Here is a 15,554-nt window from a genome sequence, read left to right as displayed (position 1 = left end):
TCACATCAATGTTAAGTATCAATAAATATGATGATTCATCCTACACAACATTTCACAGTATGTGAAATGAACTCAAGAAAAGCATTGTTGTGGCCATCATTAATTTACAAACTGGCATAGGCTCTACACATTGCATATTTCCCCTCAGCTTCATGAACAATGCATATCTATAACATGTACTTTTTCCAACTAAAACCATTCTGATTAGTATAACACCAAAACAGTTGCTAAAGTTAGCTCTAAGGTAGATTTTAACTGCTTCAGAAACTCTCCTGGAGAAAACTTAGCTTCCTTGCTAATTAAATGTTATAAAGGTATTTCAGTTTTACACATCTGGCTATTGTAAGACAACTGGCTTTACTGACAATTCACTGTTTGACCAGGAAAGCTCTGTTAAAAGAACATTCAACAATTCTAAAAAGATAATTTGCTGAAATTGTATTTATATTTTTTACATTAATAATTGTTTGTTTTAGTCAGAAAATCCTTCAATGAAGGGTGCAAAATTGAGACTTTGGGAATAGCATAAACCATATAAAAATCATTTCTAGTGTTAATGCATATTTTTTAACATACCTGAATATTTCTGAATTTTCTGCATGCAAGAGGTAACAAATACAAGTATTCTTGGACTGAATTAAACGTGTAACATAGAATACACATTAAACTATTATTATTTTGTATATATTTGCACACGCAAGCTAACTAAAAAAACAATAAAAAATACTTCAGAAACAGAATGCTGTGGACCTCTCTTTCCTCTAACTCCAGTTTTATACTAATGTAATTTCACTGGCTGCACTGGAATTGTTCCTGACTTACATCAATGTAAATGAGAGGAGAATGAAATCCTGTGTTTTTATTGCAAACTGAAACCCATCAGTTAAGTAGATATGATTCCCACTAAGCACAGGGCAAAGCGTGAGTTAAAAAAAAAAATTCACAACTGAAGGAAAAAATCATCAAACAATATGTGTAACTTTGTAACATGTTTAATCAAAATAATGGGGCTGATTCTTCCGGGGTTAAGCAGTGTTTAACTGAGTGAGAGAGAATTGCCAGAGCAGGCTCTCAGACTGGCTCAGTAAGCAGAGAAAGTAAACTTCACATACTATACTAGCTGGATCACCATCATGAGCCCATGCTTCCCTTATTTCCATATTTCCTGCTGCTATCATTACAGAAGCAACACCAATAAGGGTCGGGGCTGCAGGGAAATGCCTGGGGTATGTCTCAGCCCTGGTCTACACTTCGAGTTTAGGTCGGATTTAGCAGCGTTAGATCGGTTTAGCCCTGCACCCGTCCACACTACGAAGCCATTTTTTCCGACTTTAAGGGCTCTTAAAACCGGTTTCTGTACTCCTCCCCGACAAGTGCATTAGCGCTGAAATCGACCCTGATGGGTCCAATTTGGGGTAGCGTGGACGCAATTCGACAGTATTGGCCTCCGGGAGCTATCCCAGAGTGCTCCATTGTGACCGCGCTGGACTGCACGCTCAACTCAGATGCACTGGCCAGGTAGACAAGAAAAGGCCCGCAAACTTTTGAATTTAATTTCCTGTTTGGCTAGCATGGCGAGCTGATCAGCAGAGGTGACCATGCAGTCCCAGAATCGCAAAAAAGCTCCAGCATGGACCGAACGGGAGGTACTGGATCTGATCGCTGTACGGGGAGACGAATCCGTGCTATCAGAACTCTGTTCAAAAAGATGAAATGCCAAAATATTCAAAAAAAATCTCCAAGGGCATGAAGGACAAGGACCTATAACAGGGAACCGCAGCAGTGCCATGTGAAACTTAAGGAGCTCAGGCAAGCCTACCAAAGAACCAGAGAGGCACACAGCCGCTCCAGGTCAGAGCCCCAGACATGCCGCTTCTATGATGAGCTGCATGCCATTCTAGGGGTGCCCCTACAATTACCCCAGCCCTGTGCGTGGACTCCGTCAATTGACTCTCACGCAACAGGGATGTGGATTTTGGGGACAAGGAAGATGAGGCGGAGGAGGAGGCTGAAGCACAGCTAGCAAGCAAGCGGAGAAACCGTTTTCCCCAACAGCCAGGAACTGTTGTTCACCCCGGATCTAGTACCCTCCCAGCCCACCGAAGGCAGGCTCCCAGACCTAGAAGGCCGAGAAGGGACCTCTGGTGAGTGTACGTTTGTAAATATAATACACGTTTTAAAAGCAAGCGTGTTTAATGATTAATTTGCTCTGAAGACTTGGGATGCATTTGTGGCCAGTACACCTACTGGAAAAGCCTGTTAATGTGTCTGGGGATGGAGCGGAAATCCTCCAGGGACATCTCAATGAAGCTCTCCTGGAGGTACTCCCAAAGCCTTTGCAAAAGGTTTCTGGAGAGGGCAGCCTTATTCTGTCCTCCATGGTAGGACTCTTTACCATGGCAGGCTAGCAGCATGTAGTCTGGAATCATTGCATAACAAAGCATGGCAGCATATGATCCCGGTGTTTGCTGGCATTCAAGCAACAAGTTCTTTATCTCTCTGTGTTATCCTCAGAAGAGTGATATCATTCATGGTCACCTGGTTGAAATAGGGGAATTTTATTAAGGGGACATTCAGAGGTGGCCGTTCCTGCTGGGCTGTTTGCCTGTGGCTGAACAGAAATCATCCCCGCTGTTAGCCATGCAGTGGGGGGAGGGGTGAAGCAATCATCCCAGAGAATTGGGGGGGGGGAGGTGGAGGCTTAGTTGGTTTTGTGCTGCATGTTAACCCGAAAACAGCAGCCCCTCCATTTAAATGACGAACCTATTTTAAGGCCAACCCAATGGGTGCTTTGTATGTGAAATGAGAGTGCTGCTGTTTGAAACCATTCCCACATGTTAGGAAGGTTAAAGAAGCCAAAAGACTGTGGCTTTCCACATCTGCCTGCAAGCCGAATTCTGTTGCCTGCCGGCCCTGCATGTGTGATCTCTCACACCATACCAGTAGGCCCTCGATATAAGAGGCAAAATGCGACCTTATAAAGACAGCACACGTGCTTTGTCATGTTCACAGCTTGGTTCACCGTGAAAGAGTCTACCCATTGTTCTCTAAAATGTCTCTTTTTAAAGACTAATCTCCCTTTTTTCCCTCCCGCAGCTGCAAATGTTTCATCGCTCCACATATCATCTCCATCCCAGAGGCTATCAAAGATTAGAAACTGAAAAAAACGCAATTGCGATGAAATGTTCTCTGAGCTCATGCAGACCTCCCACGCTGAAAGAGGGAGGCACAATGCGTGGAGGGAGACAATGTCAGAGTCCAGGAAAGCCCAAAATGAACCTGAGGAGAGGAGGGACGAGCGAGAGGAGAGGAGGGAGGATGCAATGCTGAGGCTACTCGAGGATCAAACTCATATGCTCTGGCGTATGGTTGAGGTGCAGGAAAGGCAGCAGGAGCACAGACTGCTGCTGCAGCCCCTGTGTAACCAACTGCCCTCCTCCCCAAATTCCATAGCCTCCTCACCCAGACACCCAAAAAGGTGGTGCGGGGGTCTCCAGGCACCCAACCACTCCACCCCAGAGGACTGCCCAAGCAACAGAAAGCTGGCATTCAATAAGTTTTGAAGTGCAGTGTGGCCTTGTCCTTCCATCCTCCCAGCCTCCACCACCCCACCCGGTGCTTCCCTCCTCCTCAACCCCTCCCGGGCTACCCCATTTGTGTGACGAATTAATAAAGAATGCATGAATTTGAAACAACAATGACCTTATTGCCTCTGCAAGTGGTGATCGAAGAGGGGAGGAGAGGGCGGGGCGGTTGGCTTACAGGGAAGTGGAGTGAACCAAGGGGTGGGTTTTCATCAAGGAGAAATAAACAGAACTGTCACACCGTAGCCTGGTCAGCCATGAAACTGGTTTTTAAAGCTTCTCTGATGCACAGTGCGCCCTGCTGTGCTCTTCTAACCACCCTGGTGTCTGGCTGTGCGTAATCAGTTGCCAGGCGATTTGCCTCAGCCTCCCACCCCACCATAAACGTCTCCCCCTTATTCTCACAGATACTGTGAAGCACACAGCCAGCAGTAATAACAATGGGAATATTGGTTTCGCTGAGGTCTAACCGAGTCAGTAAACTGGGCCAGTGTGCTTTTAAATGTCCAAATGCACATTCTACCACCATCCTGCAACATACATGCATTTACCTTCTTGCTTATGCTTTCTGTTGAAGTAGTCCTGTAACCTTTACTCATGCAAATAGTCCATTCATACTAATTAATGTTCATGAGACAAATTGTATGAGTAAGGGTTGCAGAATGGAAGAAGCATCTAAAATACAAAAGGGAAGTTTGATCATTAAAAATAAACACTTGTACAGAAATGTTCTACTGCATGAATACATCTGGTCATCTCTTCTTCCTAAGTTAAATAGACACTCCTTGGATATGAGGTTCCCAAAAGTGCCCATTCAGGTTTGAAGAAGGAGGTACTTGTGAAAGAATTAAGAGATTGGGAGAAGAAAGGCGCATCTGTCTACCTACCTAAGGCCTTGTCCACACTGCCACTTTACAGCACTGCAACTTTCTTGCTCAGGGGTGTGAAAAAACACCCCTCTGAGCGCTGCAAGTTTCAGCGCTGTAAAGTGGCAGTGTAGACAATGCACCAGTGCTGGGAGCTACTCCCCTCGTGGAGGTAGTTTTTTTTAGAGTGCTGGGAGAGCTCTCTCCCAGGACTGCTTCTGCGACTACACAGCCACGTTAAAGCTGCCGCAGCAGCACTTTAATGTTGCTAGGGAAGACATGCCCTTAGAAACCTATATGGGCCCTCTATCACCATAAGTATCAGAGTGCCTGAAATGGATGTAGTAAAAAAAGAGAAGCAGAAAGAGAAGAGGTGAGGAAAGGGTGAAATAGCAGGAAAGGAAAGAAACAGTGTGGTGGGGGATGGAAAAGGAGCTAAGAGGGGAAAGATTCAATAAGAAGCGAGGTAGATGAATATAGAGAAAGACACATGCAACTACAGCCCAGCTGTGAGGTCCCCACTAGATTTTCACTCATTCTTTCTCACTGGCTCACTGATTAATTAAGGAACTCAGGATTTTGCCCATAGAGAGGGCAAAGGAAAAAAACATCAAAAAGGAAGAGAACGGTAAAAAATATGGAAAGAAAGCAGCAGAAGAAGAAAATTAAGGGCCTGACACAAAGCCTATTGAAGTCAATGGAAAGTTTTTCACTGACTTCACCAGGCTCTGGATCAGCCCAAAATGAAAAAGCATGGAATGGATAGGAACCAGGAGAAAAGTCTGGGCTGAATTCGTAGTAGTTCGGACTTGGAAAGCAACAAACTTAAAATTAAACTCAAACCTGGCAAAATTACTTGCACCATCTTATTTGGCAATACTATAATCAACCAATTCAAGTGTTTGATAATGGATCAGTGGATTCAAACAACTGAAGGTACAAACATAAATGTAAATGGTGGGGCCTCTAAAACTATAAGGCCACTGTTTGTCAAGGCCCTCTAGTACAACATCTTGTTTTCCATTTGCTTGATTGCATTATTTGCATAAGATCAAATGTAGGCAGCTGTGGACATGAAAAACAGATCACTCTGAGATGCATTAGAAATGGATCCACAAGCATTATCTGAAGATGTGTTACAAGGAAATGCATCCCAGTGCATGGAAACCTCACCAATTAATCTCAAACAAACTATAATTTACAATACAGGTCATAAATTATATGCTATTTTATGATTGATTTCAAGCTGTTGGAAGAATTTCATTGATCTCAATTTACAAAACGAACCCAGTAAGGAGGGCATGATTTTCTTTTAACTCACAGCAGAAACTGAAGAATTTTTATGATGTTAGTCACTCCCACATTAGGAAATTAAAGCTATTGCCTCTTCTGCTTTGGAGTTTGTTATGTTCTTCACCTACGCTACAGTGTAATAACCTACTGGTGATGTTTCACTCCATATTCTTTATGAAAATATGCTTATGATATGAATATGACATAACTGAGATATACTTTATGCAGTATGGCTCATGTGAGATATCACTGGAAAGGTTATGATTTACTGAATGTGATTATCCAATTTGTATGCCTGTATCATTTCTGTATCTGAAGTTAGGAGTATTAACTCTGTATCAGTATTTCAAAAGTGTTACTTTGGGTGTCACCCCCAACCAGCCCTTCAGGTACAACAATGGAAAAGCCGGACAGGGCTAATGGGCCATTAGCAGAGACAATGGACTGCGAAAGAGCTTAGTCTTCCTGTGGATGCTGGAGACAGCTTAAGAGCAATGGCTGCCACAGCCCTGCAGAGACATGGTTCTGAGTCACCTGGTACTGGATACCTCTCATCCCCTTTTGGAATGCCGGGGTTTTCCACTGGAAGACAAAGGGTTCCCACCTTACACAAGAGCTATAAAAGGCAGTGGAATGACATCATCAGGGTTCTCCTCTGCCTCCCCACCCAAAGAGACACTGAAATATACCATGGAAGGAATAAGTGAACTAAGGAGAAAAGGGCTGAATGCAAGCTGAAAGGATATCTAGCTTGTGAGTAATAATATCTGAGGTCTCAAGAGGAAGATCAGTACAGCTGCCTTTCAAGACTTTCTGTAATCTGCCTGCAACAATATCTTGGGTGAGAAATACTATTTGTAACCAATTTCTTTAGTGAAACTAGCTTAGTTTGGGCGTTTGGTTTCATTTGCTTTGTAATCTGCTTTGTTCTGTCTGTTATCTCTTACATTCACTTAAAATCCACCTTTGGTAATTAATAAACTTATTTCTTGTTTATAATAAAACCCAGTTTATGCAATTTCTAAACGGGGAGGCAAGAAGTGTGCGCATCTCTTTTCACATTGAGGAAGAGGGCAGATTTTTATGAGCTTGCGCTGTGCAGATTTTCCTATACAGCACAAGACAGTATTATTTTGGGTTTATCTCCCAAAAAGGGGTGTGCACGCGAGTGCTGGGAGAGTCCTCTCACACAGAGTTGACTTCAGTCTGTGTCTGTAGCAGGTTGTGGCCCTACCTATGTGTGTGTGTGCTGCAAGAGGCCGGAGAGCCTAATTCAGCAAAGCAGGGAGCGGGAACCCAGGCTGATTGAGCAGGGGAGGCTCAGTGAAATCCCAGTATACCAGGTGGCACCCAGAAGGGGAGTCCAACCCATCACACTTGTATTATTTTAAAATAATGATAAATACTCATTGTGATGGAAAGCATCACTGTATTCACACCCTACACACTATAGTAATACTTTTTGTACAAAATATGCCTTTTGAGGTATCACTGAAAACTAATAACTTGCTGGTCAATATCGTGGTGAAATGGATGTAGCAACATTATATGTAAAGTTATGAAATCCCCCTGTATCATGTTCTTAGCACATGTTCCAAACCACACAGCCCTGCCAAGGCAGAAGCATCTTGCAGAAGAAATATGGGTTTAACTCAATTCACTTATAAATAGTAAACAGGGTCCTTGACATGGCAGGGAGAAGAGATGGCAGGAGATAAAGCAAATTTGTGTTTCAGCAAACACAGGTGAGAAGAAAGAATACTACCACCACCAGACTCCATGTTGCTTTCTTTACTGTTTGCATAAACTTTCCTTTCAGGGGTAACCCTCAGAAGAACGCACTTCAAAGGTTAACTAGACTATAAAAGAAAGGGGCAGAAGCCCCCAGCACTCACTCTCTCTCTCGTACCTAAGACAACAAAGGAACCAGCCCTTTGACTTTGGGGGGACATTCTGACCTGAGAATTCTGTCAGACATGTTGCTGGAAACGTGGTAAGGATTTTACCTTGAACCAAGTCTAGCTTGTTAAGTTTTAAGATACTAGAAAGTGTTATATCTTTATTTCTCTTGTAATCATTTCTGACTAATACCTTGACACTGGAATTCACTTAAAATCTTATTTTCTTTTGTTAATAAACTTGCTCTATTTTTTAATCTATACCAATGCAGTGCTGTGATTAAGCTGAATTGTTTGGTAACTCCAGATAAAGAAGCAAACCATTGAATATTGACCCTTTACAGAGGCAAAGGATCTTTAATATCTGAATTGTCCATGAGAGGACTGGCTAGTGCAAAACACACGCTTTTGGGAAAATTCGGGACTGAGAGCGTGTTGGGGTCACGCTGCAAATTTTAAGGAAGGCTGGTAGAAGCCAGAGTGTGACTGGTGTGTTGCTGGCAGGCTGCTGGGATTGGAACTGCTGGACCAGGGCTGCAGCTACACACAGACACTCAGGATGTCACCTTCATGCTGGTAGGCTGTTTGTGAGTGACCCAAGTTGGGAGCTACATCAGCAAAGAATTGTGAGGCACTCAAAGTTGCAGGACAGGCATTGACACCACCCCTCACGGGTCTGGACTGCAGCCCGGAATGTAACACTCATTATTATGCTTTCCCAATGATAACTCTCCTATCTCATGTACTAATTGTCAAAACAAAATAAACTAAAAGGTTCTAATGACAACAGGAAATCCAAGTTTGGGACCAGAACTCAGTACCAGATTCCTGTACTGCCAGAGACGAGTGTTGTATAGGGAGCACACACTCTTCCAAGTGGAGGGATTATCTCATATCACTTTCTAGTGTTTCTCCTCCCTTTGCTGGCAAATAAGTAACTTTGGTAAGCCCAGATTGTCAGAAAAATGACTATGGAGGAACACCTCTTACATAACAGACTGACCCATGTGCGTATTCTAAGTCAATTATTTACTTTTATGACAAAATTGTTATTTTAACTCTCTTTTACCTCTGTATGACTGCAGAGCCAATACAGTGAGCTGGATTCTTTACTGGCTCACATAGCCTCAGAATTGTTATCTACAGTGGATAGCATTAAAATTGACATTTAGCACACCACTGTACTATTACACCGTGGTATTTATGGTACTCCTAATACTTACTTAATACCTTAAATATCATAGTAATCTAACTACAGTGATTGCTAAATGTCTTATTTTTATTAACCTCCAATGTAAATTCTGATAGCAGAATCAGTGCATTATGCTGAAAGTATACAGAATGACCCTCGGTTTGCAGGGCCAATAAAAAGTCTATCACTTTACTTTTAAACTAATCCAATTTAATGTGTAGTAACTGAAAGATAATATGCAACACAATAATGCCACTACACACAGTCACTTTTCAGAATATTTAGAAATAATGCAATGGCAACTGTTGCAATATTAGTTGTTACCTAGTATTGAAGAATGAATGTTGTGGTTGGCAATTCACTTTGCAATCAACTCTGAAGGCCACATTACCTCCTTCCCCCAACCCCCGTTTGCCAGCAGTTCTGAAAATCAGAATTTGCATGGATGAGATGCAGGAGAGGTTTGGTTGGAAAGTAACCTTGTATAAAGGAACCCCAGAGTTATTCTCAGAAAAATCATTGAGACAAAAGTCATCCCATTACCACTTTCAGAAATAAATAAAACGTAGACAATAAGATTTTGTTAGCAGCACAACAAAGTTAACCATGCTAAGAGAGTACAAAGTGGAAAAACTTTCAAATAATTACAAATCAAGTTGTATGTGTAACTACTTCATCTTATTACGGTTACCCTCATCCTTGCTCCTCCTTTTTTTTCCCTTCTGTTTCTTACCTTTACTTGTTTCATCTTTTATCAAAGTAGATTGTAAACTCATCAGGACCAGGAACCACATCACCTACCATACTGGGGCCCCTATCTGACTGGGCATTTATGCCCTACCACGATACAAAAATAAAAAATAAGGGAATGCTTAAAAAGAGATGTATGTAGTGTTGTAGCCATGTTTGTCCCAGGCTTTGAGAGAGACAAGGTCGACCTGAAGAAGAGGTCTTTGTAAGTTCAAAAACTTGTCTCTCTCACCAACAGAAGTTGGCCCAATAAAAGATGTTACCTCATCCACCATGTCCCCCTAAAAAGAGATGTATCACGATGGCATTATCTGTCTCTGCCCGTTGGATATCAATGACAGCTCTTCCCCTTCCCGCATATTCCTAAAAATGCAACAAAGCTCATTAATTACCTGCAAAAGTCATAGTATGTTATCTGTTTTCAGTATTTATACAGCACCAATCACCGTATTATTTACACACTGAGGCCCAGTTATTGGACCTAGATGAGCGGTGACTGGTACACAACCTGACTGCAAATTTTGGTCCCTACCACAATTAAGAGCAGCATCCTGGCTGCCAACGAACACAAGGAGCCATTACAGTAACAAGCGATCACCAAACTACAAGGGCACTCTGGCCACACCCACTTTTCCTCAGCTATGTCCGTTATGAAGTGGGACAGGGTTGTGCCATAGAAATCTTCAGAGGCTGGTGCTGGTTAAGCTGGTTTAATGGCCACTTTGCCAGAAAGGTACAAGTGGCCAGAGCAAGGCTGAGATCTGTATCTCGGTGCTAGGATAGCAACCCTTCCTCCCCAAAAGCTCTCACTGAAATGAAATAAATTAACCTTAAATAAGGGGTCCTCTTAACATGTTTTGATCTGTAGTGACTTCAAAGCATTCATTTAGTACTCTCATGTGGGTAGTAACTAGACTGCATTCACCTAGTTTGCTCTAGATTAAATTACTATAAGGTACATGTACAATGGGTTGAAAAACCATACTCAAAGAGTAGTTATCACTGGTTCATTGACAGGCTAGGTGGACATATTTAGTGAGGTCCTTGGTCCAAGTACGATTGAATATTTTCATATAAGTCGCTATGCTTTCATAGCAAAGCCGTAGTGCTTCTTTCCTCCTTAACCTGCTCAAATAAAAAGATTATTTTTCTCTTCTAGTAGGATAATCATTCTTTTTGAAATATGCAGGTGTACTATTCTTTTTTTGAGGTGTTAACAGTGCAGAGGGACCATGGGGATTAAAAAATGTTTTTTAAAATCACTCCCCTGAGATAGTTATGTGGTACATTTCCCAAATCTTTGTTTCTGTCATCTCATCCTCCACTTTCTCTTTTAAACTAGATGTTTGTTTCAATTGTATCGGAACAAGCTAAGTGAAAGTTTGCAAAAAAAAAAAAAAAAAAAAAAGAAAATATGAGTTTAAAAAACAATGCAGAAAATCAAAGCATGAAAAGTCATGATGTCAAAGCAACATCAAAGGTCTATCTTAAAAGTGGAAAGGGGAAATTCAAAATTGTGTGAAGTGCTGAATGCCCCATACCAAGCAGGCTGCACAGGGCTTAAGTCACAGAAATACATTTTAATACCTTTTTTTATACTCTGTGTAAAATCACCTGATTCCCTCTGAGATTGCAAGAGGCACCCCAGCATGTGTTACTTTGAGATGTCATTGACACCAAAAGATACTGGAATCTACTGCACCCTAAAATGATTTTTTCCAGGGATTCTCTAGCAAAGACGGAGCAGCTGAGGATTTTCACAGAGAATTTAAAGGATTAGAAGTATATTAAAGCTTCTCTTTTTGCTGAATGCCCCGCACCGCCCAGTTAGTGGAGGCATGCAGCACAGAAATCCAGGTTTAATTTAATTTAATTTAGAGTTTCCCTTTGTAGCTCACCTAAAAGTTTATTTTAAAAAATTTGGAGATTTGGACTTGGTGTTAAATTCCGAGGCTACTAGTTCCTTATGACAGGTTTCAGAGTAGCAGCCGTGTTAGTCTGTATTTGCAAAAAGAAAAGGAGTACTTGTATTATACTAAATTGGTTAGTCTCTAAGGTGCCACAAGTACTCCTTTTCTAGTTCCTTATGTAACTCCCCTTTTTCCCTGGGTTACTCGGGAGCAGGCAACACTCACCTGTGTGCTGGGTGCCTGATGTTGTTGACATTAAAGGAGATCCTAAGTATCCCAGTGGTGATGTTGGACAAGTGGGAATCCTCTATCCACCCCTCTGCTGCAGTCCCTTTACTCCTAAAGGAAGCTAAATTGGTGGTGCCTCCATCTGGCTGGCTCCTGTACACACTGAATGGCATGCTGTCAAGGTTCCTCCCCCACTCTGAACTCTAGGGTACAGATGTGGGGACCTGCATGAAAAACCTCCTAAGCTTATCTTTACCAGCTTAGGTCAAAACTTCCCCAAGGTAACAAATATTACCCCCGTTATCCTTGGAATGGCCGCTACCACCACCAAACTAATACTGGTTACTGGGGAAGCGCTGTTTGGACGCGTCCTTCCCCCCAAAATACTTCCCAAAACCTTGCACCCCACTTCCTGGACAAGGTTTGGTAAAAAGCCTCACCAATTTGCCTAGGTGACTACAGACCCAGACCCTTGGATCTTAAGAACAATGAACAATCCTCCCAACACTTGCACCCCCCCCTTTCCTGGGAAATGTTGGATAAAAAGCCTCACCAATTTGCATAGGTGACCACAAACCCAAACCCTTGGATCTGAGAACAATGAAAAAGCATTCAGTGTTTTACAAGAAGACTTTTAATAAAAAAATAGAAGTAAATAGAAATAAAGAAATCCCCCCTGTAAAATCAGGATGGTAGATATCTTACAGGGTAATTAGATTCAAAAACATAGAGAACCCCTCTAGGCAAAACCTTAAGTTACAAAAAAGATACACAGACAGAAATAGTTATTCTATTCAGCACAATTCTTTTCTCAGCCATTTAAAGAAATCATAATCTAACACATACCTAGCTAGATTACTTACTAAAAGTTCTAAGACTCCATTCCTGTTCTGTCCCCGGCCGAGACGACTACAGACAGACACACAAACCCTTTGTTTCTCTCCCTCCTCCCAGCTTTTGAAAGTATCTTGTCTCCTCATTGGTCATTTTGGTCAGGTGCCAGCGAGGTTACCTTTAGCTTCTTAACCCTTTACAGGTGAGAGGAGCTTTCCCCTGGCCAGGAGGGATTTCAAAGGGGTTTACCCTTCCCTTTATATTTATGACACGCCCCCCAAATCTCAGCTAGGGTGAAACACTGGCTGGGATTTCTTCCTGGAGCTCTAGGAAAACAGAGTTAATAAGACACATGCATCTCTAAATATACTACCAAGTACATAAAGACTAACAATATTTTCCACATCTCAAGGACGATTTTAACCAGTTGATTCTGGGAAACTTTCACGGGAGAGTGCATCAGCCACTTTGTTAGAAGCTCCTGAGATGTGTTGGATGTCGAAATCAAAATCTTGGAGAGCTAAACTCCACCGAAGAAGTTTTTTGTTAGTTTCTTTGACGGTGTGAAGCCACTTTAGTGCAGCATGGTCGGTTTGCAGGTGGAAACGCCGTCCCCAAACATATGGGCGTAGCTTTTCCAGAGCGTAGACAATGGCATAACATTCTTTTTCAGTGACTGACCAGTTGCTTTCCCTCTCAGACAGTTTTTTGCTGAGAAACACTACAGGGTGGAATTCTTGATCAGGTCCTTTCTGCATTAAAACTGCTCCCACACCACGCTCGGATGCATCTGTGGTTACTAGGAACGGTTTGTCAAAGTCTGGGGCCCTTAGTACAGGGTCAGACATGAGTGTCGCTTTAAGCTTGTTAAAGGCCTTCTGACACTTTCCGGTCCACTGAACAGCATTTGGCTGTTTCTTTTTGGTTAGGTCTGTCAGTGGGGCAGCGATTTGGCTGTAGTGCGGTACAAATCGTCTGTAATAACCGGCCAAGCCTAAGAAGGATTGAACCTGTTTCTTTGACTTTGGGACAGGCCACTTTTGGATAGCATCCACTTTGGCCTGTAGGGGGCTGATAGTTCCTTGACCCACCTGGTGTCCAAGGTAAGTCACTCTGTTTAGGCCTATTTGACACTTCTTAGCCTTAACAGTTAGTCCTGCCTCCCTTATGCGCTCAAGGACTTTTTGTAGATGTTCCAGGTGGTCTGCCCAGGAATCCGAAAATATGGCCACATCGTCAAGGTAGGCAACTGCATATTCTCCTAATCCCGCTAGGAGACCATCTACAAGTCTTTGGAAAGTGGCGGGTGCATTTCGCAGCCCGAAAGGGAGTACATTAAATTCATACAGCCCGAGATGTGTGATGAAGGCTGACCTTTCCTTGGCAGATTCATCTAGCGGTACCTGCCAGTACCCCTTGGTTAAGTCCAAGGTAGAGATGAACTGGGCCCGTCCCAGTTTCTCTAATAGTTCATCAGTGCGTGGCATTGGATAATTGTCTGGGCGAGTTACAGCATTTAGCTTACGGTAGTCCACGCAAAAACGTATTTCCCCATCTGGTTTGGGAACTAGAACCACTGGAGATGCCCATGCACTTTCAGAGGGGCGGATTACACCCATCTGTAACATATCCTGGATCTCCCGTTCTATAGCAGTTTTAGCTTGAGGAGACACCCGGTAAGGTTGGACCCTAATTGGGTGAGCATTACCTGTGTCAATGGAGTGGTATGCCCGTTCAGTCAGTCCTGGGGTGGCTGAGAACGTTGGCGCGTAGCTAGTGCACAGCTCCTGGATCTGCTGTCGCTGCATACGCCCAAGGGTCATGGAGAGGTTCACCTCTTCCACACCACCAGCACATTTCCCTTCGTAGTAGACACCTTCAGGCCACTCAGCGTCGTCTCCTCCCTGGGCTGTAAACTGACAAACCTTTAATTCTCTGGATCGATTAGAAGAGCTGAGAGGCGGTGGGTTGCTCCGTGCCGCCGTCCATGCTCTCTGGAGGCTTTCATCTGCTTCCTGTTCGGTCTGGAACTGTTCCCTTGATGCTGGAGACATCAGTTCCTCATTGGATTGGAGACATAGGCTTGGTCCCTCTGGAAGCGATATAGGGGATGGAGCTGTTTCTGTTGACTGTGAACCGCTCTCCGCTGGTGCACTATGTTGGGATTCAGGCTCCGGCTGAGCCTCTTGTGTAGGGTTATCGGCTGCTGCCAGTTCAGGTTCGGTGGGGCTCTCTGGTGTTGAGGTTGCAAGTACTGGATTCAGTGCTGACACGGGGTCTGGTGTTGGTTGTTCGGCTGGTTCCGGTTCTGGGACTGGTTCCGTCTGGGTCTCTGGGACTGGATCCACTACTGCTGTTGCAGACATTGGCCTGGGGTCCAGGTCCATCACCTCTGACTGGGTCCTGATAGAAGTTTCCGGAACAGAGCTAGGCCTCACGGCTTGTTTAGCCTGGCTGCGGGTGACCGTTCCCACCCTCTTGGCCTGCTTCACGTGATTGGCCAAGTCTTCCCCCAACAGCATGGGGATGGGATAATCATCATAGACTGCAAAAGTCCACATTCCTGACCAGCCCTTGTACTGGACAGGCAACTTGGCTGTAGGCAAATTGAAAGAGTTGGACTTGAAGGGTTGAATCGTCACTTGGATCTCTGGGTTGATTAAATTGGGGTCCACTAAGGAAGCATGGATAGCTGACACTTGTGCTCCGGTGTCCCTCCACGCGGTGACCTTCTTCCCGCCCACACTCACAGTTTCCCTCCGCTCCAAGGGTATCTGGGAGGTATCTGGGCCTGTGGACCTCTGGTGTGATTCCGGTGCAATGAACTGTAATCTGTTGGGGTTCTTGGGGCAGTTGGCCTTTACATGTCCCAGCTCGTTACATTTAAAACATCGTCCAGCTGACGGGTCACCGGGGCGAGGTGGGTTGCTGGAGAACGGGGTGGTGGGACGATAAGGGGTCTGGAGGGTTCTTTGGGAGGTAGGTGGGGCTTTGGGCGG

General features: G+C 43.7%; 1 protein-coding gene across 2 annotated transcripts in view; it reads right to left on the bottom strand.

Moving 5' to 3' along the window:
• Positions 1-15,554, bottom strand: part of USH2A (usherin) — a gene marked incomplete at its 5' end in the record, with an annotated part of 586,511 nt that overhangs the window by 257,995 nt on the left and 312,962 nt on the right. The window lies entirely within an intron of this gene.

Source organism: Lepidochelys olivacea (assembly GCF_965140295.1).
Source record: "Lepidochelys olivacea isolate rLepOli2 genome assembly, chromosome: 3".
Classification (NCBI taxonomy): domain Eukaryota; kingdom Metazoa; phylum Chordata; order Testudines; family Cheloniidae; genus Lepidochelys; species Lepidochelys olivacea.
Note: the sequence above shows the minus strand (reverse complement) of the source record. Positions and strands in the feature narration are given on the sequence as shown.